General features: G+C 46.6%; 2 long non-coding RNA genes across 3 annotated transcripts in view; both read left to right on the top strand.

Annotated features, from left to right (window-relative positions):
• The window catches only part of LOC145516726 (uncharacterized), a 43,154-nt gene that overhangs the window by 5,723 nt on the left and 10,972 nt on the right, over positions 1–26,459 (top strand). Inside the window, exon 3 of one of the 2 annotated variants that reach the window (XR_014061702.1) lies at positions 10,315–10,915. The exons of the other annotated variant lie outside the window; for it this stretch is intronic. This is a non-coding gene — a long non-coding RNA (uncharacterized LOC145516726). Of the gene's footprint in view, positions 1–10,314; positions 10,916–26,459 lie in introns of those variants that run through there. 2 annotated transcript variants of the gene reach the window in all.
• On the top strand, positions 18,029–26,326 carry LOC145516731 (uncharacterized). The gene is made up of 2 exons (XR_014061707.1): positions 18,029–18,297; positions 21,820–26,326. It is a non-coding gene; the product is annotated as an uncharacterized LOC145516731 (long non-coding RNA).

Below are 26,459 nucleotides of genomic sequence, written 5' to 3'. Positions count from 1 at the left end.
TGCCATTCCACAGCAGTGGTCCATGATGACGTGATGTGATTTTCTTGAAGGTTCTTGAGAGCACAGGCCATGTCTTTTCATCAGTGAAGATCGGTGCCTGGTATGCACATTATTAATTAACTCGATATTAGTAATTAATTAATGCTGAATGAATAAACGGCAGTCCTTGGTTAGGTTTGAGGGCCCATGTGTGTGAGACATTGCCAGAGAATGACACTTAGTCTTGTTAAGTTGTGTGTGTCCCTGCTTAGTCAGTCAGTTGTGTCCGACTCTGCTACCCTGTGAACTGCAGCATGCCAGGCGCCCCTGTCCTCTGCTATCTCCTGGAGTTTGCTCAAATTCATGTCCATGAGTCGGTGATGCTATCTAGCCATCTCATCCTCCACTGTCTCCTTCTCCTCCTGCCCTCAATCTTTCCCAGCATCAGGATCTTTACCAGTGAGTCAGCTCTTTGCATCAGGTGGCCAAAGTATTGGAGCTTCACCTTAAGCAACAGTCCTTTCAATGAATATTCAGGGTTGATATCCTTTAGGATTGGCTGGTTTGAGCTCCTTGCCATCCAAGGGACTCTCAAAAATCTTCTCCAGCACCAAAATTTTAAAGCATCAATTCTTCTGCACTCAGCCTTCTTTATGGACCAACTATCACATCTGTACGTGACTACTGGAAAAACCATAGCTTTGTCGGCAAAGTGATGTCTCTGCTTTTTAATACACTATCTAGGTTTGTCATAGCTTTCCTTCCAAGGAACAAGAGTCTGTCAGTTTCATGGCTGCAGTCATCATCTACAGTGATTTTGGTGCCCAAGAAAAAAAAATAAGTCCACGGAGAACCCCATGGACAGTATTCAGTTCATTAGAAAGTCTCTAAATCCAGCCAATACTGCAGAGGAAGAGAAGCAGCCTTCACTTCTTGGAAGGAGGTGCATCGAAGACTTTCTAAACATATTTTCAATTCATCGCAGAGTTGTTGCTTTAATTCAACAGGTATGTTTTGAGCACTAGCTAGCTTTTCCACGTGTGCATGTGAAATACGTAAATCCTGCTTGCTCTGCACCCTGGAGGAAGTCCTCATTGAGTTGCCCAAGTGAGAAACAGGTTGTCTGAAAAGCAGGACCTGGGGTTCTGAATGCTTGACCTAGTACCTTCACTTTGAAACCACTTTTGTTTTCTCTGCAGCATGGTGAGGCTTCTCACAGAAATCCATGTGCAACCTCTTAAACAAGAATGACAATAGCACTCACTATGAGCCATGCCAAGAGTTCCACAAATACTGTCTCAACAGATTCTCACAACCACTCTGTGAGCTTGGTGTTCTCATCGTCGGGACTGTCTGACTGATGGGGACAGCAGAGAGCTGACGTGTTTTGCCTGAGGTCACCTAGTCAGTAAATGGTAACACTGGGATTTGAACCCAGGCAGTCTGGCTCCCGCGTCTGGGCTCTTTCTTTCCTACTCTGTTAGAGGGTCATCTCTTTCCACATGGTGGGCTTCTCTCTCCACCCAAGACCCCTAAAGTTAAGTTTGTATGTATACTGTAGGGCTTCTACTTTATATGAGACCATCTCAAAAGCATTCTGCCAAGTAGGAAGGGATTGAGGTCTAGTATTTATCACCACCACAGAGCCCCCATTGAGACCTCCCCACCAGCATACCAGGTGGCTCAGTGATCAAGAATCCACCTGCCAGTGCAGGAGATGTCGGAGGCGCAGATTCGATCCCTGGGTTGGGAAGATACCCTGGAGTAGGAAATGGCAACCTGCTCCAATATTCCTTCCTGGGAAATTCCATGGACAGAGGAGACTGGTGGACTATAGTCCGTGGGGTTGCAAGAGTCGGACACGACTGAGCATGCATGCACTGCCATACCTCATTCTTGGTTTGGGAACTCATCCCCTTTTCTTCCCCTTCAGGTCTGGGAGTAATAATAGCTCCTCCATTGCGGTAGGTAGAATAATGACCCTCCTCTCTCCCAGAGATGTCTGTCCTAATGCCTGGGACCTGTGAATGTGACAGAAGGGGCTTTGCGGATGTAATTAAGTTAAGGATTTGAAATGGGGAGATTATCCTAGATTATCCAGGTGTGGCCCATATACATGGATCTTCATACGTGAGTCAGATTGGATAGAGATTTGAGAAGGCTGTGTTGCTGGCTTGGAAGATGGAGAAAGTGGCCGTAAGCAAAGGGAAGGGGGCAGCCTCAAGAGCTGGAAAGGACCGGGAACCAGATTCTCCCCTAGAGATTCCAGGAGCACAGCCCTTCCCACACCTTGGTTTTAGCCCAATAAAAACCACTCTGCCTTCCAGAACACTGTAATAAACGGTAATAAAATTGTGTTGTTTCAAGCTCCCCACCTCTCCCCCCAAATTCCATGGAGTTTCTGAAAATCCACCCTGCTGTTTTTACATAAAACAATAATGGAGGAAGAAACTGCATCTTATTAGAGACTATAGAATTATATTAACTGAGCACATGCGTAAGTTCCAGGCTGTGGGATACAAGAAATTCATTGTGAGAACTTAGAACTTCATTGGGAAGAAAAAGTGCACACATATACAACAAGCAACAAATCTTTATTTAAGGGCAAATATGAGCAGGACCTTCCCTGCTGGCTCAGACGATAGATGCAGGAGACGTGGATTTGATCCCTGGGTTGGGAAGATCCCCTGGAGGAGGAAATGGAAACCTGTTCCAGCATTCTTGCCTGGAGAATCCCCACGGACAGAGGAGCCTGGTGGGCTGCAGTCCATGGGATCACAAAGAGTCAGACACGACTGAGCGATTAAGCACAGCTCATGAGCAGGACCAATAGTGAACCCTGGGAAGGTATGCAACCAGGTCGGGTCAAGTATACTGGTGTAGCTGAGCGTGTTCTGGAACTCTGTTGTTATCTTACCATGTCTCAAAGACCACACGTGTGTGGGCTAAGTTGATTCAGTTGTGTTGGACTCTTGGTGACCCTATGAACCTTAGCCCTCCAGGCTCCTCTGTCCATGGAATTCTCTAGGCAAGAATACTGGAGTGAGTTGCTGTGCCCTCCTCCACGGGATCTTCCTGACCCAGGGCTCGAACCCATGTCTCTTAACGTCTCCTGCATTGGCAGGCAGGTTCTTTACCACTAGCACCACCTGGGAAGCCCAAAAGAGCATACAGGAAGCAAGAAAATAATCTTGTTGATAGGTAGACTCAGACACACAGCTTTCTAGAAGGTGTCAAACAGTTCTCTGCTTTCCCCATTGGAAGTGGAAGTGAAGTGAAAGTCACTCAGTCGTGTCTGACTCTTTGTGACCCCATGAACTATACAGTCCATGGAATTCTCCAGGCCAGAATACTGGAGTGGGTAGCCTTTCCCTTCTCCAGGGGATCTTCCCAACCCAGGGATCAAACCCAGGTCTCCCACATTGCAGGCGGATTCTTTATCAGCTGAGTCACAAGGGAAGCCCAAGAATACCGGAGTGGGGTAGCCCATCCCTTCTCCAGCGGATCTTCTGGACCCAGGAATCGAACCGGGATCTCCTGCATTGCAGGGGGATTCTTTACCAACTGAGCTATCAGGGAAGCCTTTCCCCATTGGTCGCCCTTTAATTGACTTAGAGCAGCGTCAGCTGAGTCCCCCCTTTCTCTGCTCTTCCCCACCTTTCTGTGTTAAGCCCCCACCCTCTCCTCAGGGTCTGTGTCATCCTGCCAGTCCCTGGAATCGTCCAGAGGTGAAGAGGCTCCAAGTTCTATCTGGACAGACGGTGGGGATTCTTACTCTCCTTGGTCCTTCACCGAGCATCCTTGCATTCAACGCAGGTTCTCCAGTCTTCAAGACAAATATCCGGAAGATGACCGAGCTCGCTCTTGTCCTAATTACAGTTTGTCTTCACAGCCCAGCTCTCACCCACCTGAGTGAAAAGGACAATTGAGCAGATTCCAGGGTCTGAAGGGCTCTGAAGAAGGGCTGGGGTGTTGAGGGTGGAGGTGGGTGTTAAGAGCATTCCAGGCTGGGAGAAAGCATTTCCAGAGGCCAGGAGGGAGGGACAGGCAACCCTGTGCTAGAGAAAGAACAGCAAAGAGGCGGACTCACTTGGGGTGGAGGAAAATGAAAGAAACTTCCTGGGGCAAGAGGGATGAAGTTTTGGTGCTGGGAAAACTTTGGTGATGAATGTATGTTTGGGGAACCCTTCAAGGGAATGACTGGATTCCTCCATTTTCAGCCTAGTTTTGGACATCACTTACTTGTGGCTGCAGTAATGAGGTTGTTTAGTCAGTTGGTTGTGTCTGACTCTTTTGCGACCCCATGGACTGTATCCCACCAGTCTCCCCCTTCCATGGATTTCTCAGGCAAGAACACTAGAGTGGGTTGCCATTTCCTTCTCCAGGGGATCGAACCTACGTCTTCCTGCATTGGCAGGCGGGTTCTTTACCACTGAGCCACCAGAGAAGCTGAAGCTCCAATACTTTGGCCACCTGATTTGAAGAACTGACTCATTGAAAAAGAGCCTGATGCTGGGAAAGATTGAAGGAAAAAGAAGAAGGGGACGACAGAGGATGAGATGATTGGATGGCATCACTGACTCAGTGGACATGAATCTGAGTAAACTCGGGGAGATGGTGAAGGACAGGGAAGCCTGACGTGCTGCCGTCCATGGAGTCGCAAAGAGTTGGACACAACTTAGCAACTGAACAGCAACAACAACAAGCCGTGAGGGGTGGCTGCCGGAGGGAAAATTCCCTCTTTTCATTCCTCTTCCTGCAGAGCTCAGAGCCCTGACCTGGACACTGTGCTACAGAATCCCCAAGAGTGATTGGCCAGGCCTTGGAAATAATTAATTCGCTTACTCATCAGGGTCACATCCCCTTACCCAGGTATGTCCCAGGGTGGGCGGCCCGGCTATTTGTCACATTTTCCGGGAGGTTGCCTGGAGCCTCCGCCTGCTGGGAAGCTCACGGCTGATCATGCAGGTGTCTGACCACATTAGCATTGATCCCCGGCCCGGCTGTCGCACTGCACTCCACGCAAGCAACGTGTTTCTGTTTCTCTGGTATATTAGAGCTGAGTTCTGTGCTCCCTGCTATGTGGATATCACACAGAAATGATTTCAAGCCTGGTCTTTGGGTGTGTAGAAACTGCCTTTTTCCAGGCGAGTATTTCATGAGGTCTTTTCCGACGTGCTGTTTCCATGCTATTTGTCTCCCATGTATCACAGCATTTCTGTGGTTCCCGGCACTGAGGGGGAGAAGACGTTGTCTTGGTGGCGATATCTCACCCAGAATTTCTATCACTTTTGCAAGTGGGAAGGGGGGATGATCACACCTACTATAAATATTCTAGGTCCTTACTAAAATATTTTTTCATTGAGAGTGGTATTTGATATCTGAAGTTTCCTGCTTGGATTCCTGCCAGTGAGTTTTAGGGGATTACCCAAAGGATTTTGCTATGAGCTGAGCCACTTACAGATTGCTCCTATATGGATAGGGGCTCAAGTGATGGAATGTGGCTGCGGGGGACCCCAGACATGAGCAAAGAACTTTGGGAAATTGTCCCAGTCGGTATTGCAATGAGAGGGGAGAGCCTGCTAGGTACAATGGGGTTTATTAGGAAAAACGGTTTACTGCTTACAAGGTGAATTTTCTGCCCTTTCGCTTTCTGTTCTGCCACATGGTTTCCATAGCGAGGCGACACCAGTTTCCGTCTACGAGCTTGGGTCCTGGGATCAGACGGCTGGGATTTGAAACCCAAGCACCAAGTTATTTAAATCTCAAAGCCTTTGCTTTATAATCTGGAAATGATAATAATAATAACAGCAACAGCAGCAATCGTATCTAACTCAGAGGGCTATGTTAAAAATTTAATGATAATGATTCACGTGAAGCATTTAGTGTCTGGCATATAGCATAACAAGGAGGTCAGAGTGCCATTCTCTTCTTTTGTCAGTGACAGTATCATTTTTATATTGTTTTAATGAACTAGAAGGTTCACAGTACATAAAAGAAAGATAATGCTGATGATGGGAAAATTTTAGAAAAAAAGTACAAGACATCCCAAGTTTTGGATAATAAGCAGGAATGAAGTATTTACATAGACCCTTACAGGCATCATCACTGTGTTTGTCTGTGTAGAGATTTGCTGCCAGCTCACAGAAGAAGCCCTTCCACATTCTTTGGGCTTGCACACATGTGGGAGTGTGTGTGTGTGTGTGCGCGCACATGTGTGTCTGTACATATGTATATTGCTTCCTAGAATACTCCCTTTCAAAATGTAGAGAGAAGCACTATGGGCTGTGAAGGAGACCGTCACAGAAAAAAGAGATTTCTCTTGTGTCCTTTCAAAGGGACACTACCCACTGATGCACCTTTTTCTTCTCTCTAAAGCCAAGTAAAGGCATTGGGGCCTATCATCTTTCAACACACTCTTTCTTCTTCTTCTGTTTGGATTTCTCTAAGCACACTTCCCCAGGCGTCTGGAAAATTAAATGAAAGAAATAAAATAATTCATCTTTTTTCCCCCTTGGAGTGAGGATCTGCAGAAATAAAGGAAACCAAGATACTTACAATAGGATCCATGTAGGTTTCAGGGAACAAAGAGTGACAGCAATCACACGGGTGGCTTAAAAGAGCCACACCTCAGAGTAGATCCGTCATGCAAGGGAAATGAAGCTGCTGCTAACTCCGGCCACTTAAAGAAAGGTTCGATCTCTTACAAAGGAAGACGCATGTGTGCTCTCGTGTGTGTGCTCAGTCGTGTCCCAGTCTTTTCGGCCCCACGGACTGTAGCTCGCCCGCCAGGCTCCTCTGCCCGTGGACTTTTCCAGGCACGAATACTGGAGTGGGTTGCCATTTCCTACTCGAGGGGATTTTCCTGACCCAGGGATTGAACTTTGCGTCTCTTGCATCTTCTTCACTGGCAGGTGGATCCTTTACCTGAGCCACCTGGGAAGCTCCTGCAAAGAAAGATCAGTTCAGTTCAGTTCAGTCGCTCAGTCGTGTCCGACTCTTTGCAACCCCATGAATTGCAGCACTCCAGGCCTCTCTGTCCATCACCAACTCCCGGAGTCTACCCAAACCCATGTCCATCGAGTCGGTGATGCCATCCAACCATCTCTTCCTCTGTCATCCCCTTCTCCTCCCGCCCCCAATCCTACCCAGCATTAGGGTCTTTTCCAATGAGTCAACCCTTCGCATGAGGTGGCCAAAGTATTGGAGTTTCAGCTTCAACATCAGACCTTCCAATGAACACCCAGGATTGATCTCTTTTAGGATGGATTGATTGGATCTCCTTGCAGTCCAAGGGACTCTCAAGAGTCTTCTCCAACACCACAGTTCAAAAACATCAATTCTTCAGCGCTCAGCTTTCTTCACCGTCCAGCTCTCACATCCATACATGACCACTGGAAAAACCATAGCCTTGACTAGACGGACTTTTGTTGGCAAAGTAATGTCTCTGCTTTTAAATATGCTATCTAGGTTGGCCATAACCTTCCTTCCAAGGAGTAAGCGTCTTTTAGTTTCATGGCTGCAGTCACCATCAGCAGTGATTCTGGAGCCCCCCAAAATAAAGTCTGACACTGTTTCCACTGTTTCCCCATCTATTTCCCATGAAGCAAAGAAAGATACTCACTGTCATAAAAAGATTTGCCTTCTGGTTAGGGATCTCTCACTTAGGTGATATAGACAGTCCTAGACAGCAATGTGGCGGAAATTGAATTGGGAAGGGACAGTAAAGAAACAAAGAGGAAACAAATTGGGAAGCAAAGTGGGGTAGTCCTGATGTTAACTGGAGCTAGCATCTCTGACTCAGGTGGTTTGCAGGGGCCCCAGTCAGGCCTCTTCAGAGTGGGTGTGGCGGTGAACTGCAGGCAGGGTTTTGAGAAAACCTGAGCAACAGTGGAGAGAGCTTCCCCTGACCCTGTTCTCTGCTTTGCTGTCAATCCTGAGAGGTGATAAGCACGTGGGCTGCTGGGCGTGTGATGCTTAGAAACACCCTTCCTCAAGGGAGCCCCAGCTATTCAGGCAGGGTCTCTTATGCTTTGGAAAATCAAAACAAGTGAAGAATCAGGAATGTTCTAGAAAGAAGAAGCAGCAGTTGCATAGTCTGTAACCTAGGGAAGATTTTTATGTGTTTGGGCAACTGAAAGGAGACCAGCAGGGAGTGCGAAGAGAGAGCAAAGGAGGGGAGCGGCCGGTCATGGGGGAGAGAGCTGGGCCACGGGCCAGTGGATGTGGGTCGTGGGAGGGAGCTTGGGTTTTTTATTGTCAGTGCGTAGGTAACCCGGGGCATTTAAGCTGGGGAATTGCAAAGTATGTGATATGTATTCACTCAACCTTTAGGAAGATTGCTAAGAAACTTCAGGACTATCTGAAATGATAAGCTATTGAAAGTCTTCATCCATGTTTAGCACAGGATCTGCGGGGCAGGCTGGGGTACAAGAGACCAGTCCATCTGCTTGTAGTATCCCATCCGCTTGTAGTATCCCATCTGCTGGCAGCACAGCATCCCAGACGTCTCTCTTCAGCACCTTCTGGTGTCTACAGGTCTTTATTCAAAACTTAGCTTCTCACTGTTTTCAAGAGGACGAGGCAATAGTCCATATTTCTGGCCCCTGGTTAACATATTGAAGAGGAAGGTCACAAAATGAAATTTTACCTTGGAGATTTTTCTGGATTAGAAAGCTCTCCCAAGTGTAACTAAACTGGAGAGAATGGAGTGGTCTCTTTAAGAAATCTTCAAAATGCCAATGAAGTTTTCTCCAGGTTGTTTTTCTCCAACTCAAGCTCTAACAGTTTGTAGGGCTTCCCTGGTGGCTCAGCGGTGAAGAATCCACCTGCAGTGCAGGAGATGTGGGTTTGATCCCTGGATTGGGAAGATCTGCTGCAGAAGGAAATGGCAACCCACTCCAGTATTCTGGCCTGGGAAATCCCCTGGACAGAGGAGCCTGGCGGGCTACAGTCCATGGGGTTGCAAGAGTCAGACACGACTTAGCAACTAATCCACAACCATTAATGATGTGTAAGAAAATGACAGACCCTACTCTAAGGCTCCACCTATTTGAAGTGGGTAAAATACAGGTGTATATCAGTCAGCTGAAGTTTAGTTATGCTGCAGGAACAAAGAACCCCAACTCTGTGTTCACAAAAACAAGGTCCTTTTCTCCCTAAGCTGCAGTTTGCAGGCCACCTGGACTCTGCTCTATGCTGTTTTTATCCCAGAACCTCGGCTGAAGGAGCAGCCCCACCTGGAACACAGCAGCTTCACAGTGGAGGGAAGAGCAGTGGCGAGACGACCCATTAGGTTTGAAGGCTCCCGGCCGAGATGGCACAGGCTGTGTTCACTCACATTTCATTGGCCAAAGGGAATCAAATGGTCAAGCCCTATGTTAGCAGGAATAGAAGAATAATTGTTCTATAGGAACTGGTCTGCAGAGAAGGGCAGTGAATATTGTGAGCAAATAATACAATGTGTAACAGTGCAATATTTTGCTCTCTCCATTTCTTTGAACCGAATTTCAAGGGGAAAATTCAGTGACAGTCTTTTATTAATAGAACTGAAAACTTTCAGATACTGCAATTCAGAATGTGATCCAGTCCCTGAAAATTAGCATCACACACATTCCTTTTGAAGGATAACTTGTGAAAGTCTGAAACATGCCGTTTGGAAGTGATTAGCCCAATTTTACTAGAAGAAAAGAGCATTTAATAAAGCGGAGTCTCAGTTTCTAATCTCATCTTGTACCAGTTCCTCAAACATTTGAGACCAACTGCTAGGAGCACTTTTATACAGAGAAAAGAAAAAAGGAATCTTGTATTTCTTTCTTCAAGTTAGGGTAAATGGGATGAAAAGACTATATTGTTCACATAATTTTGGTCAGTGTTATGTCCACTTAAGAAAATCTGTATTGTGTGGTTAGCTGTGGAGTAGGAAACTTTATATTCACCAAGGAGGGAAAAAAATCCCAGCTTAGGTAAGTCAAGGAGAAAAGTGAAAGTGAAAGTCGCTCAGTTGTGTCTGACTCTTTGCAACCCCATGGACTGTAACCCTCCAGGCTCCTCTGTCCATGGAATTCTCCAGGGAAGCAAGAATACTGGAGTGGGTTGCTATTTCCTTCTCTAGGGGATCTTGCTGACCCAGGGATCGAACCCAGGTCTCCGGCATTGCAGGGGGATTCTTTGCCATCTGAGCCACCAGGGCTGTAAGGAGAGTATAAGCCAAACATCAAATATGTCAGTTCTAGTAGAGGATTCACCCGTTCTTGCCTGGACTATTGCAGTGGCCCCAACTGACCTCTTTGTTTCTGCCCTGGCCACACTGACATCTGTTTATTCTCGACACAGCTGTCAGACTGGGTCTTCTGGAACTTTCAGCATATCATGTTCTGCTCGGAATCTGCACAGAACCCTCGAAGGAGACTTGCAGCTCGCTCTGAACGATATCCGGAGTTCTCTCCATGGTTGGTGGGACCCTGAGTGATATGCCATCTGGACAAGCTTTCTGACCTCATCTCCAGCACTCACCCCTCCCTCGACTCTGCTGCAGCTACACTGACCTCCTCCACCTTCCTCTCACCTGCCAAACCTCTGCTGTCTCAGGACCTTTGCACTGACTGTTCTATTAGTTGGGACACTCTTGACTTCAAAAACCCACATTCCCAATACATTTGCTTTATCAGGAGGCCTTCCCTGACCATGCTACCTAATATAGCACCCAGACCTTCTCTGCCTACTTCTCCTGCTGTATTTTTCCTCCTTCGCGTGTGTCACTCCCGGATGTTGTATCCACGGTCATTCTCCACCTCCTTTTACTAGATTATAATCTCCAAGAGATTGGGGTCTTCATTTCACTCACTGTTTTATCCTTGATGTTAAGAACAGTGACTGGCACATAGTAGGTGCATAGTAAAATTTGTTAGATGAATGAAATAAACTATTGTCATTATTCCTGATTTCATAAGATTTGTGTAAATACTAACATGCTGTTAATACAGAGACTAGAATTAACAGAAATGTGTTTCTCTGCATAGATTCATTCCATAAAACTCTGATGAAAAACTCTACACATTAAATGTTTCACAACACAATTGGTCTCTTTTAAAACATCCCATAATTTTCTCTGCTTTTGTTAATTTTCTTTCTTTCTTTCTTTCTTTCTTTTTTGGCCACACGGTGTGACATGTGGGATCTTAGTTCCCTGACCAGGAATCAAACCTGTACCCATGGCGTTGGGAGCACAGACCCGGTGGTCTAACCATTGGACAACCAGGGAAGTTCCTGGAAATTCTCGGTGTTTACAGTACTGTGAAGCATAGTAGGTGATCACAGAACCCTGAATAATGGGCTAGATGAAAAAATCAGATATGTTCCCACCTGAAGGATGAACTGTCCTTTGTAAGCTGGGCATAGTGGATTATAGTTACAGCAGCAATGATGAGAGTGAAAAGAATAGCAAATATAGGGGTGATGGGAAAACAGAAGTAAACATGGAGCCTACTCACGCTGATGAGACAACTATCAAGATGCCTAAATGGAAGTAATAAACAAACCACCAGGCTCAGCACCGTCTGGTTACGAGTCAGCCCACACGCTAGTGATCAGGACTTCCAGAATCTTGGAAAATCACGTCCCAAATTCTCCTGTTCTTCTGTTTCCGTGCGGACAGCTGCAGCCAAAATGATGACACAGAGTGAGTCCTTACTGTGTACTCACTGAAAGAAGGCATAATGGAAAGAGTGAGCCGGATTTCCTTCGGAGGTTGGACGGACCCTCCACAATGATGATGAGTGATTAAGACACTTTAATGGTTGAGAGGCGGGTAGCTGATTATGACCCCAGAGCTTGAAGCTTATTGAAATACCACCCCCAAAAGGAAAGCCTCACCCAGCGAGATGAGTGTTGTTGTTGTTATTGTTATTCAGTTGCCATGTCATGTCTGACACTTTGCAACCCCATAGACTGGAGCATGCCAGGCTCCTGTGTCCTCCGCTGTCTCCTGGAGTTTTTGCTCAGATTCATGTCCATTGAGTCTGTGGTGCTATCTAACCATCTCATCCTCTGTCGTTCCCTTCTCCTGCCTTCAATCTTTCACAGCATCAGAGTCTTTTCCAGTGACTCGGCTCTTCGCATCAGGTGGCCAAAGTATTGGAGCTTCAGCTTCAGCATCAACTCTTCCAATGAATATTCAGGGTTGATTTCCTTTAGGATTGACTGGTTTTATCTCCTTGTTGTTTAGGGGACTCTCAAGAGTCTTCTCCAATACCACAGTTGGAAAGCATCAATTCTTCAGCACTTAGCCTTTATGGTCCAACTCTCACATCCATAAGTGACTACTGGATAAACCATAGCTTTGACTATATGCACCTTGTTGGCAAAGTGATGTCTCTGCTTTTTAATATACTGTCTAGTTTGTCATAGCTTTCCTTCCAAGGAACATGGGTTCTTTAATTTTATGGCTGTGTCACCATTTGCAGTGATTTTGGATCCCAAGAAAATAAAATCTGTCACTGCTTCCATAATTTGGCCTTGAAGAAAGGATCTTGGGTCCAGCAGGCATTTGTGGCCTTCTTTCCTAAGTTAGAGCGCAGGCTTTATCTTTGGCTGGAGATGGTTGCCTAAGCCTGTATCATACCCATGCTTCTCCCCCAGCTGTGAGCTGATAAAGACATGTCTGCGCAGGCCAGCCAGGCTGCCAGGTTGGGTAGCTCAGGGCTGCTGGACCCTAGGCACAGGGAGCAAGGCCATCACTGCCCTCATCCTTCTCAGAAAGCGTGGGGGCAAGGTGCTTGTTGTAAAAGTCAGAGAAAGGGAATTCACGCCTGTAGAATTTGTAATCTAGCTCCAGGCACATAGCCGATGCCCCATAGGCGTCATATTCTACTGTTGCCTAGAAACAAACTTTCTCATTTAGTATCAGCATCCTTGTTTTAGAGGCAAAGGAGTCACCTCTCAGACAAGCTAAGTAGCTGCCCCACCACTCAGGACCTGGGCAGGAAACTCATGACCCACTCAAAAAACTTAACCAGAAGAGGCTTTCAGGAACGCTGCTCTTTACTGAGGTGCGGGCCAGGGGCAAGAGATGGCACCTCTGGGGGTGAGTGGGAAGCCGTGACTGGCCCCAAGCCTGCAGGGGGCCGGGTGTCATCAGAGGCTGTGAGTGTGGAGGGGAGGGCAGTGGATGAGAGCTGGTCCTGCCCAGGGATGCAGTGTGGCCCCATCAAACCATACCCTCACTGTCAAAGCAGGGAGAAGCGAGGGGAATGAATACTTCTGCTTCTCTGTATTCCTGTCCTCCTAGCAGCGCCCTTCACCCTGCTCCCTCCCTTCTGCTCTCTGGTGCTCCTTTCTCCATCCCTCCTCCCCCCTTCTCCTCTCTCCCTCCCCTTCTCTTTTCCCTCCATCCTTCTTCCTTCTATCCTTCCCTCCCTCCCTTGCTCTGCCAGAACCCACCAGGCCTTGAGACATCACTGAATAAAACCCGACTCCCTCCGCAAGGTACTTATGGCAGCATCAGTCTATTAGGGAGCTTGTTCCATTAAGGACACTCTGTGTTTTCAAGCCCCAAGTGCAATTTACTTTAGAATTTTATTTTGCAAAAGGGACTCCCATCTGCGAATGCCTTGGAGATCCCCCAGGCAGGAAGGCAACCTGCGTTTGCAGCTCCTTCTTCGAGGGCTACGCATATCTGCAGCTGCCCCCACTCAGCTGCCGGAGCCCCAAGCCTTTGCTGCTGTGTTCCTTCGTTTAGTTGTAAATATATCTTCCACTGTGCCTCTGACCCAACAGGACCTGTGTCCTTCTGCTCTCTCATTTTGGAGATCTCCAGCATCCATGAGTTTTCTTGAGGAAAGTGGAGTGTTTGGGACCAAGCCCTGTGACCAGGTGCCCCCTGTCTGGGCCAGGAAAGACCTCCCCAGGTGGGAGGTGCCTTTCTCTGCACCCCCATTTATAAAACGGAGATAATGACCCCTTTTCCTTTTAATCGGAGTGAAGGGAGGCTTTGGTGCATTTCGAGAGGACTTGGAGCCCCCCATTTGGCGAGTGGAGAGTGCTGGGCGTGCTGTGGTTCTCAGCATTCACAGAAAGGCACCTTCACTTCAGTTCTCTCTGCGCCCTCGCCATCTCCCCGGTGTTATTGACTAAAGTACACTCCAAGAAGAATTTCTCCGAGGCTCCCATGTTGATATCCTTCCTGCTAGTGTTTCGAGAGCCAGGCTTGCTAGCTGTTTGTTCCTTTGGATGAAAGCCTGTGATCACTCTGTTAAACACTTTCTGTTCAGTGGGAAGAAAGAAGAGAGGGTAAGGGGTTGGGGAAGGGAGCAGAAATCCAATAACTGCTCCCAAAAGTAGACGGTAGGCCTTTGCTTCTCAGGGTTCCCCCTGCTGTCTCGTAACCCTGGACTTCAGCCCTCGTGTGCTTTGAGAAATTAAATCTGGAGCAGGTATACCTGCTACAGTGGGGACTGGGCTTTTCTATAGGATGGGGTGGTGTGAGAAGCATTCCGGTGCGGGGGAGGCATGATGTTGCATTGGCCGGGGTGGATTCGAGTTGCAGTGACTCACTCTCTCTCTGTGTGTGTCTCTACCTCTGTCATCTTTCCAGCAAAAGCATCTGGCCCTAGGACTTTCCTTCTCTAATCCTCTGACACTGTTTCCCCACATCAATTGCCTTGTTGCCAGAGAAACCAGCAAACGAAGGAAACTTGAGGACCACGAGCACATCTTATATGCTTTATAGGGAGGAGGGACCACTGTCTGTGTGCAGGGGAGCCTAGACTTCTGGGCACATCAGACAAAGCAACAGCACCTTCTTCTGGCATCTCTGGGGGCATCCTTGACAGGCAGCCTGGGGAGGTGGAGCGGGTACCACCCACTGATTGAGGAATCAGAACTCACAGGTTCTTTCATCCGGGCCTCATCTTGAGCAGCCTTGTGACTTTGGACAAGTCCCTAAACATCTCTAGCCTCAAATACCAATATGTCACAAGATTTTTGCAAACACTCATTCATTGATTTAGCAAGTATACGTTGAGTGCCTATGTGCTAGGCACTGTGCAAATGTTAGGGCTGTCAGTCTTTGCTTCCAATATGTTTCTGGTCTACAGGAGAAAGTGAATGTGAAAGTTGGTCAGTCGTGTCCAAGACTTTGTGACCCCATGGACCGTAGCCCGCCAGGCTCCTCTGTCCATTGGATTCTCCAGGCCAGAATACTGGAGTGGGTAGCCATTCCCTTCTCCAGGGGATCTTCCCAACTCAGGGATCAAACCCAGGTGTCCTGTGTTGCAGGCAGATTCTTTACCATCTGAGCCACCAGGGAAGCCCAAAAATACGGAAGTGGGTAGCCTATCCCTTGTCCAGTGGATCTTTCTAAGGCAGGAATCGAATCAGGATCTCCTGCATTTCAGGTGGATTCTTTACCAGGTGAGGTCTATGGGAGAAGTGGATGTGAAATAGATCAAGACAATTGTGTCTGATGAGTGAGCACAGTGGACTACCATAGGGAAGAGAGATGAGTCAGAGGAGGGGCACCCCGCCCTGTATTGGGTGGTGGTGGAAGGCTGCCTGGAAGAGGCCACAACCAAAGTGAGAGCTGATTGGTGGAATAAGTTGGCAGGGAAAGGGGTGCAGAGACCCAAGAGGGCATTGCCCATCATTTCAGAATGGCTGCAGGGGAGAGAGAGAGGAAGAGTGGTCAGGTTAAGGGTGAGGCATGGGCAGTGGGGGTGTTGGGTGCCTGTGCCCAGAGATTTAGGCAGAAACAATGCTGCTGCTGCTAAGTCACGTCAGTCATGTCTGACTCTGTGCGACCTCATAGACGGCAGCCCACCAGGCTCCCCCGTCCCTGGGATTCTCCAGGCAAGAACACTGGAGTGGGTTGCCATTTCCTTCTCCAATGCATGCATACATGCTAAGTCGCTTCAGTTGTGTCCGACTCTGTGCAATGCAGGGATGATGTTAAGAGGTTCAAGCATCATCTTGGGACAATAAGAAGCCGTCGAAGACCTTTAGGTGAAGGGATGGCATAATCAGATTTGTACTATAGGAAAGACGCTTTAGCTGCAGTGTGGAGCTGATCCAGAGAGGGTGTGTGGGATATTTTCCATTTGTCACTCCAGACCTGCCTGCTGCCTCTCTCCATCCTGCTCTGTGTTCCAGCAGGCTGACAGTTTTGGGACTGCAACAACGGGCTTCTCTGCCCCCTGATTTGCAGATGAGTCCAGACCACAGAGGGCAGGAGCAGGGGGTCGGAGAGGGGATGGAATTTGAAACTGGGACGTCTGTTCCCCAGCTCCCTCCCTGCTGTGGCCTCAGATGGGCGGAGGCTCTGTTCCCCTCCTGCAGCCCCATCCTGCCCGGCTGCCCTTTCCCGTCTTCATGTTCTCTCTCTCTGGGTTATACACAGTGATAGCTCCTTTCAGGTCCAGGCGCCTAAGGCTCCCCTTGTTGCTAGCCCCAGGGAGGGTCTCCATCCCTTGTGGGTTTCCATCAACCCTGCCAAGACCCTTTGTAAATAGGGATTCTTCAAGGACCCGTGGCAGGGTGCCATCTGCTGGGCTCTGGCCCCAGCACAAGGGATTGTGGCTGGAACAGTGTGATGTGAAGCTGTTGGCATCTGCCCAGGCCAGGATGAGAGTGGGGAAGAGTCAGGAAGCAGTCATTGGAGTCCAAAGTTACTTACAAGATAAAAGCAACAGGATTTAGATGTAGGGATGAGAGTGGGAAACTGTGACTGACCTCTAGGTCCTGGCTTTTAACTGGGAGGATGGTGGTAATGTTCACTGAAATGCCAGGAGGGTTGGAGTAGATTGGTTTGGGGTAGAAAGAGATACTGAGAGTCCTTGAAATGGAAATTCTCAATAGGCACTTGGTTGTAAAAATCTATGTTTCCGAAGAGGAATTTGGGCTGGAGATTCATTAGCATAGACACAGAAGATGCTATAAAAGAGTCTAATGACCCAGGCAGAATGCATAGAGTGAGAAGAGAAGGAAAACCAGGCAGCTGCCCTGAGGAAGAAACACTTGGAAAGGCTGATGCACTGGAGGCTGCGAATCCACTGTCTGGGGCAACAGGAGTGGAGGTAGAAAGCTACAGAGACCGAGCAACCTTCATCAGACATTCTTCCACATGTATGAAAGATGATGTGATTGACAGCCTCCTTGTCCAATCAAAGCTCTCCTCTCTGGTTAGAAACCTTTTCCTTTATTGAGGCCCCTTGGCAAGAAAGGGAAGTTCAAGATGGTCTTGTGTGTGAAGTGTGAAAGTCTCTCATTTGTGTCTGACTCTTTACGACCCCATGGACTATACAGTCCATGGAATTCTCTAGGCCAGAATACTGGAGTGGGTGGCCTTTCCCTTCTCCATGGGATCTTCCCAACCCAGGGATTGAACCCAGGTCTTCCGCGTTGCAGGCGGGTTCTTTACCAGCTGAGTCACAAGGAAAGCCCAAGAATACTGGATTGGGTAGCCTATCCCTTCTCCAGAAGATCTTCCCAACCCAGGAATTGAACCAGGATCTCCTGCACTGCAGGTGGATTCTTTACCAACTGAGGTATCATGGAAGTACCCAAGATAGTCTTTCAACTCCATACACATCGATTGACTGTTTAGTATATGTGAGTCTCAGAAACTCCTCTAAAACCAAGTGACCCCGGGGAACACCTGATGCGCAGGGCTCATGTCTCCTATTAAAGATGTGGTACGGACTTCCCTGGCTAACCAATCGATAAGAATCTGCCTTGCAATGCAGGGGATGTGGGTTTGATCCCTGGTCGGGGAACTGGGATCCCAGATGCCACAGAGCAACTAAACCTGAGTAACATAGCTACTGAGCCCATGTGCTCCAGAGTCCAAGTGCCACAGCTAGAGAGCCTCTGAGCTGCAACTACTGAGACCAAGCACCACAGCTAGAGAGTCCGTGCGTAGCAACAGAACATCTGTACGACATAACGAAGATTCCACAGCTAAGCGGAAGTGCCACACCTAAGAACCAACACGGAGAAAAAAAAAGTTGTGGTAAAATGAACATAATAAAAATTATATAAATATAATATAAAATTTGCCATCTTCATCATGTTTAAGATTCAGTACTGTTAAGTATTGGACTTCCTGTAGCTCAGCTGGTAAAGAATCTGCCTGCAGTGCAGGAGACCCCAGTTTGATTCCTGGGTTGGGAAGACACCCTGGAGAAGGGATAGGCTACCCACTCCAGTATTCTTGGGCTTCCCTGGTGGCTCAGTCAGTAAAGAATCTGCTTGCAATGCATAAGACCTGGGTTCAATCCCTGGGCTGGGAAGATCCCCTGGAGGAAAGCATGGCAACCCACTCCAGTATTCTTGCCTGGAGAATCCCCATGGACAGAGCCTCGCAGATGGGCTACTGTCCGTAGGGTCGCAATGAGTCAGACACGACTGAGCAACTCAGAACAGCACAGTGTTAAGTATTAATATGTTCACGTTGTATAACCAATCTCCAGAACCCCTTTAATCCTGCAAAGCAGAAACTCTACCCATTAAACAGTAGCTTCCTCCCCCAGCCCCTGGAAAGTACCATTTTAACTTCTGTCTCTATGAATTTGACTGCAGGCAGACTGCAGAGATATTGTGGGTTTGGTTCCAGACCTCTGTAATAAAGCAAGTCATGTGAATGTTTTGCTTTGCCAATGCATGTAAAGCTATGGTTATGTTGTACTGTAGGCTATTAAGTGTGCAATAACATTATATCTAAAAAAACTAATATACACAATTTACTTTAAAAATACTTTATTGCTAGTCCCTTCGCTGTTCACCTGAAACTATCACAACATTTTTAATTGGCTATACACCAATACAAAATAAAAAGTTTAAAGTTTGGGAAAACAAGGACAAATACTTCATTGCTAAAAATAATGTTAATTACCATCTGAGCCTTCAGTGAGTTATCATGGTAATATCACAGATCACTGATGACAGATCATCAGAACAAATATAATAATAATGAAAAAGTTTGAAATAGTAGGAGAATTACCAGAATGTGACCCAGAGACACGAAGTAAGCAAATGCTATTGGAAAAATGGCACCAGTAGACTTGCTGGATGCAGGGTGGCCACAAACCTTCAGTTTGCAAAAAAAAAAAGGAGAGAAATGCAATAAAGAGCAATAAAACAAGGTGTGCCTATATTCTAGATTCCTCCTGTAAGTGGAAGCATACAGTATTTGTACAGTAAGGGGTTTCCTACATACGAACCTTCAAGTTGAGAAGTTTCAAAGATGTGAACGTGGGTTTGCAAGTCCAATCATGTAAGTTATTAATAACTCACGTGTCAAATTCGTGCATGCTCTACAAGTGGTTGTGCTTTTGGACACTTTACTGTACAGTGCTGTATAGAGGACAGTGGTGCAGTATCTTTGTTTCAAGCCCAGGATGTCCAGAAGCAAGGGAAAAAACAGTGGTATATAGCCGATTGTGCTAGGCTAACTTTGCTAGACTTACGAACAAATTGATGAGCTCTCAGAACGGAACTTGTTTGTATGCACTGTACGTTGTGGCTTATTTCACATAGTATAATGTTCTCAGGAGCTTCCCAGGGTGCTCAGAGGGTAAAGAATCCACCTGCAATGCAGGAGACAATGGAGCAGGGGGGGAAATTCCCTGGAGGAGGGATTGGCAACCCACTCCAGTATTCTTGCCTGGAGAAACCCATGGATAGAGGAACCTAGTGGGCTACAGTCCATAGGGTCTAAAAGAGTCAGACACGACTAAGTGACTAACACACACACACAGTGTCCTCAGAGTTCATCCCTGACGTAGTCTATGTCAAAATGTCCTCTTTTTTTTTTTTTAAGCTGAATAATATCCCTTTGTATGGATAGACAACATTTTGGTTTTTCATTCATCTGTCAGTGGACACTTGATTTGCTTCCATGTTTCGGTTGTGAGTAATGCTGCTACGAACATGAGTGTAAATATCTGTTAGAGTTCCTGTTTTCAGTTCTTTGGGGTTTATCCCTGGAAATGAAATGCCTTAGGATTTTTTTGCATTTAACAAAATACTAATTTGTCTTAATGAACGTTTAAATCTCAGTGATTGAAGAATAGTGAAGAATGGAGGGTTTTATTCTATTTTTGACTTATGCAACATGCATTACTTTTCCATCCTGTGTTACTTGGCATCTCTGAAACCTCCCAGAGGCTTCCAGGAGAGACTTCTGGAGCACTGGGATATTCCTCTGGAACGTCCTCTCCTCCTCCAGGCTTGTACTTCCTTATTCATTGCCTGAGTCGGTGGCCCCAGAGAGCTACTACTTGTGTGACTGTCGTGTTTCATTAGCATAGTGTCAGGGTTCCTGCCCACTGTGGTGTGCATCAGGATTTCCTTGATTTTTAAGGTTGTATGTCTGTCTCCTCTGTTACATCGTGGGGCGTTTCTCAGTTCACTAAGGCCTTTTACACCCTGCGGGGGCTGGGGTAGTTATTATTCCTGGATTGCAGCTGAGGAAACAAGCCCCGTGGCTTCAGGACCACACAGAGACCAGCACACAGGCTCTTGGTGTCTGGTCCATGGTGCTTTCCCTGGAGCACAGCTGTTATGGGCAGAGCCCACTGGGCGTGCCCTTGGCAAAGTGAACCCTGGAGGTGGAGAGGGGACAGGACACCCCCAGATAGACAGAACAGGTCCAGGGACAAGTCAGTGACAAGACAGGAGTGGAAGAAAGGCCAGGGGTAGCGGAGGGCCTGGCAGCAGGCCTCCTGTCTGTGGGGCAGGGGCTCACTTTCCTCTGGGACACAGGAAAGGGGGTGTGCCAGGCAGCCCTGGGAGCAGGGTGACCGGCCAGCCCTAAGGTGACTCCCCAAAGTTAACATCAGTGATGAGAGCAGCCAGGCAGGAGAGAAGGCGATGAAAGGCAGGCGTGACATATGCAGTGCCGACTGTGGGCTTGTTGCCTCGAGGTGCCATCACTGTTGTTTAGTTGGTCAGTCGTATCCAGCTCTTGTGACCCCATGAACCATAGCCCTCCAGGCTCCTCTGTCCATGGAATTCTCCAGGCAAGAAGACTGGAGTGGGTTGCCATTCCTCCAGAGGATCTTCCTGACCCAGGGATTGAACCTACGTCTCTTGCATCTCATTGCATTGGCAGGAGGATTCTTTATCACTAATGTTAGAAGCTCCCTAAATAAACCGAGTGAACTGTGGTCTTCTGGGAGAGTTCTACTTAGGGCATCTTGCAGGTTGGTGGGGAGAGTAATCGCCTTTCCCTTAGGGTTCATGTCCAGACCATCAGACAGTCCTGCGTAAGAACAGACCTTTTGTGCTTGGAGAACACACACGTCGTGAACATTGGCCGCCTTTTTGGATGCCCCTGGCCATCAAGCCTATGAGCAGTAGCTCTTCTGTCCCTGAAACAGCTGAATAAACCCTGTGGCCAACGCTAAATCATAACCTCCGGGACCTGGGCTTGGCCAGTGGAAGAAATGTGCAGAGGGTTACTGCCTCTGGGTTCCCAATAGGAAATGGCTTCATATACTATGCTGCTCAGTTTCCCGTTCCGAGACTGTTCCAGAATGTTTGCTATTTGTCATGGCATGCAGGTGGGTTATCCTGGTTAATCATATCTTCTGGTTAAAGGTGAGCTATTAGTTCTCATTCGTGGAGCATGACTTTTCAAGAGCGTTCGTATGCAGCAAAATACTGTGAACTGTAAATTACAAGGAACATAATCCAATCTATCTTATAAACTACTGACGCCACTTGTATTTCCTTAGGAACCTAGTTATGAACCTCATGCACCAAAGATTTGGTAAAACAGGCAAAAGAATGCTGGATAAACAGCTTCTAATGAACATTGGAGAAGGAAATGGCAACCCACTCCAGTGTTCTTGCCTAGAGAATCCCAGGAACGGGGGAGCCTGGTGGGCTGCCGTCTATGGGGTCGCACAGAGTCGGACACGACTGAAGCGACTTAGCAGCAGCAGCAACGAACTTCCCAAGTCTTGATTCTGTCATATGGTAATTTCCATAAAAGGAACGGAGCTTGTTGGGAGGTGATTAAGATTCAATTAGCTCATAGAAGAGAGTGACCTTAGAGGCACCTTAAGCTCTGCATCCAGGATGGAATGCCCCTCTCCAAACCTTCTGACGGTTATTTTTTTCCTGCCTTTTCTCAGAAAAACCTCGCTACCAAGGGGTTCACAACGCCATTCCATCTGTGAGTGTCCTACTGGAAAATCCCTGTTGACTCTCCCCTCTGAAGCCACAGGGAATCAGTCCCATCTCTCTCTCTGACAGCTCTTCCTTTGCACATGACGGGTATTTGCGTACCCCTTTCCCAGTTTCCTTTTAGCTAAGCCTGTCACCCCCATTTCCTGCGGTCTTCCTCAGTATTTGCAGAGCATCCTTTGAGTATCCGTTTTGTCTTGGAGGCTCCAGAGAAAACTATGAGAGCGGGGCGCCAAATGCCGTGGGACCGTCCCCTCCCTCCTCCCGTGTTGCGTGCTTCCGTGATCGTGCCCAGGAGCTCTGCCGCTCTCCAAGGTCGTTCTCTCTGGGCTTGAATCCTGGCTCTGCTACTTTCTACTTTGTGACCCTGGGCAAGCAGATCGTCTCTGTGATGCTATCGAAGGGGAGAAACTGTAGTATCAACCTCACAACCTCGCAGATCTATGGCAGTTGAGAATCACATGTACAGAATAAATACCTGCAACTTGTTGCTGTTAAGTTGCTAAGTCGTGTCTGACTCTGTGGCTCCACGGACTGCAGCTGCCAAGCTCCTCTGTCCTCGACTGTCTCCTGGAGTTTGCTCAAATTCACGTCCATTGGGTCCACATGCAACTTATTTACTGAGACTTAGTAAATACTCAATAAATATATCTGCATGGAAGACACTGATTGTGAACACAGGTGATGACATCTGAATGGCTGGACTCACATCCTAGCTCAGGTTCAAATTCTGACACTATCACCTCTGAACCAAACAGCCTTCAGTAAGTGGCTAAAACTCTCTGTCCCTCAGTTTCCTTACCTGCTAAAGGGAGGTATAAGACTTTTATGAGGGTTAACTGAGCTGTTGTATGTAAGGTGCTTGGAACAGAGCCTGGAAAGTACAAAGGGCCATATAAATGAGATTCCAGACCACCTTACCTGCCTCCTGAGAAATCTGTATACAGATCAAGATGCAACAGTTAGAACTGGACATGGAACAACAGACTGGTTCCAAATTGGGAAAGGAGTATGTCAAGGCTGTATATTGTCATGCTGCTTATTTAACTTATATGCAGAGTACATCATGAGAAACACTGGGCTGGATGAAACACGAGCTGGAATCAAGATTGCCAGAGAAATATCAATAACCTCAGATACGCAGATGACACCACTCTTCTGGCAGAAAGTGAAGAAGAACTAAAGAGCCTCTTGATGAAAGTGAAAGAGAAGAGTGAAAAAGCTGGCTTAAAACTCAGCATTCAAAAAACTAAGATCATGGCATCCGGTTCCATCACTTCATGGCAAATAGATGGGGAGACAATGGAAACAGTGACAGACTTTATTTTGGGGGGCTCCAAAATCACTGCAGATGGTGACTGCAGCCATGAAATTAAAAGACACTTGCTCCTTGGAAGAAAATCTATGACCAAACTAGACAGCATATTAAAAAGCAGAGATGGGACTTCCCTGGTAGTCCAGTGGTTAAGACTCTGAGCTCCCAATGGCAGGGGTGTGGGTTCGAACCCTGGTTGGAGAACTAAGATCCCACATGCTGCATGTCCAATAAATAAATAAAATAAAACAAACAAAAAAAAGCAGAGACGTTATTTTGCTGATAAAGGTCTGTCTAGTCAAAGCTATGGTTTTTCCAGTAGTCATGTATGGATGTGAGAGTTGGACTATAAAGAAAGCTGAGCCCTGAAGAATTGATGCTTTTGAACTGTGGTGTTGGAGAAGACTCTTGAGAGTCCCTTGGACTGCAAGGAGATCCAACCTGTCAATCCTAAAGGAAATCAGTCCTGGGTGTTCATTGGAAGGACTGATGCTGAAGCTGAAACTCCAATACTTTGGCCACCTGATTCGAAGAACTGACTCACTGGAAAAGACCCTGATGCTGGAAAAGATTGAAGGCAGGAGGAGAAGAGGACTACAGAGGATGAGATGGTTGGATGGCATCACCAACTCAATGGACGTGAGTTTGAGCAAGCTCCGGGAGTTGGTGATGGACAGGGAGGCCTGTAATGCTGCAGTCCATGGGGGTCACAAAGAGTCAGACACAACTGAGCAACAGAACTGAACTGAGTATTATTATTATAGGTTGAAAAGGCATCTTATCTTTTAAAAGAGTCACATCAGAAGCTGGCCCATGTTGGAGCCCTGGGTACCGACATGCTGGATCCCACAGTTCTCACCATCTTATGGTCTTTGTATCCACAGTTATCACTACTTATACTTTTGTATCTCAGAGTACTCCTTTAGCAGATCGTCCTGAAGATGACAGGTGCTTCAAGAATCCCTGGTGTTTGCAATCACGTCTGTCTTTCCTCTGAATATCTGGAATCTGCTTTCTTAGTTTCTAGATCTTTTAACTACATACTTTCTCTCTAAACACTGCTTGAGGATTGCCTCTTCTGAAAACTCCTTGGATCCTTTCTAGGTGGGATCCAACCCCCTCCCAGCACACCACACCTCCAGCATTCCGGAGACGGTGCACTGCCCGTGTGTGTTCAATAACCTTATTCCCTGTGAGACCGTAAGGCCTTCAAGACAGGGCTGCGCTAATTGATTTTTCTGTATTTATTGGGTTCAGGCATGTTTAGAGTAAAGCCCAACTTCTTCATGCTCTTGTCCTACTGCCAGTTGGCAAGAAATTCTTCCCTTTTTAGAGGCACTTAGCATAGGGTAGGTGCTTAAAAAATGTTTCTGGAGTAAATGCTATGCTTAACCTGGCCCAGAAGCCCCATCTGTGAGAAAAGGGATAACGTGGAGAAACTTGTTTAAACTGCAAAGAATTTCCAAATGGTTATTACCCTTACTTCTAAAGCAGCAAAATTGCTTTTCCAAGAGCTTTTTTTTTTCCTATATCCCAACTGACCTTTCTCTGAAGAAAAATCAGAATTAAGTCTGGAAGGGAAAGCATCCTTCTTATTTTTCATTCTTATTACAGTTTAGAGACTCAATTGTTTATTAAATAAAATACAAACTTTTACTTTGTTTTTAATAAAATGAGACTTACCCCAGATGTCCAGATGGTTGAGAGATTTCCACTGCTTCTGTGTATTGCCTTTAGGCCAGTTTTATCACTGAGGGAAAGCACGGGATTATTTCTTCCCATTGTTGTCCTTCTGCTGGTTCCCAACTCCAGCTTCTCCACATGATGATTTTAGCCTGATTTTACCTGTAATGGAAATATTAAACAAAGGCACCATAAACAAAATAAAAAACAGACAATCGGGGGAGATACATGCAGGGTGTATTACATATAAAATGTCAGTGTCATTTTATTAGTAAGAGAAAAACAAAATCCCAATCTAGAAATGGGCAAAAAATAGGAATAGGTAGTCTACAGAATTGGGCTTCCCTTGTGGCTCAGCTAGTAAAGAATCCTCCTGCAATGCGGGAGGCCTGGGTTCGATCCCTGGGTTGGGAAGATCCCCTGGAGGAGGGAAAGGCTACCCACTCCAGGATTCTGGCCTGGAGAATTCCATGGACTGTACAGTCCACGGGGTCGCAAAGAGACACGACTGAGTGACTTTCAGTTTCAATCTACAGAAGAAATATGAATGTTTCATACATATTTAAAGACTGCTTTACTTCACTAGTGATCAAAGAAGTTAAAATGTAAACTGTAATATATTTTTCACCAATCAGATGGACAAGATTGAAAAGAATGAAAATAACCAGTATTAGCATGGAGTCGTGGAAACAGAATCCTCAAGAAGTATTAAAGGGAAGCTTTGTGAAGCATCTTAGCAGTATTCATTGAGAACGTTAAAATATTCATACTGATAATGATAATCACTTTCAAAATGTATCCCTAAGGAATAAAACCAACCATTGTACAGAGATATATATGAAAGGACAGCCATTGTAGTATTTTATAATAGCAAAAATATTTGAAACATATAAATTTCCATCAAAAAGAGACCAGATAAATGAATGGTGAAACACATCCACAGAATAGAGTAGTGCACATCCATTTCAAGGGATGAGCTGGAGGTTCACAATACTCATTTAAGAGAAAGTGAGGAACTTTCCTGAGGGTCCAGTGCTTAAGACTCCATGCTTCCAGTGCAGGGGACATAGGTTTGATCCCTGGCCAGGGAACTAAGATCCTGTATGCCATTACAGCACAGTAAAAAAAAAAAAAAACAAACAAACCAAAAAACCCTAAAGAAAATGATGTAGTATAGTATAGCATCCTTATTTTATCAGAAACAAAAAGAAAGCTGAAAATAGTCATTTTCTATTTTATACACTTCTGTACTTGTTGGATATTTTAACATACATGTACTTAACAAAAAGCACTCGTA

The sequence above is a fragment of the Giraffa tippelskirchi genome, chromosome 8, assembly GCF_054371585.1.
Source record: "Giraffa tippelskirchi isolate mGirTip1 chromosome 8, T2T-mGirTip1v1.2.pri, whole genome shotgun sequence".
Taxonomy (NCBI): Eukaryota; Metazoa; Chordata; class Mammalia; order Artiodactyla; family Giraffidae; genus Giraffa; species Giraffa tippelskirchi.
This window is presented reverse-complemented; position numbering and strand designations above follow the sequence as displayed.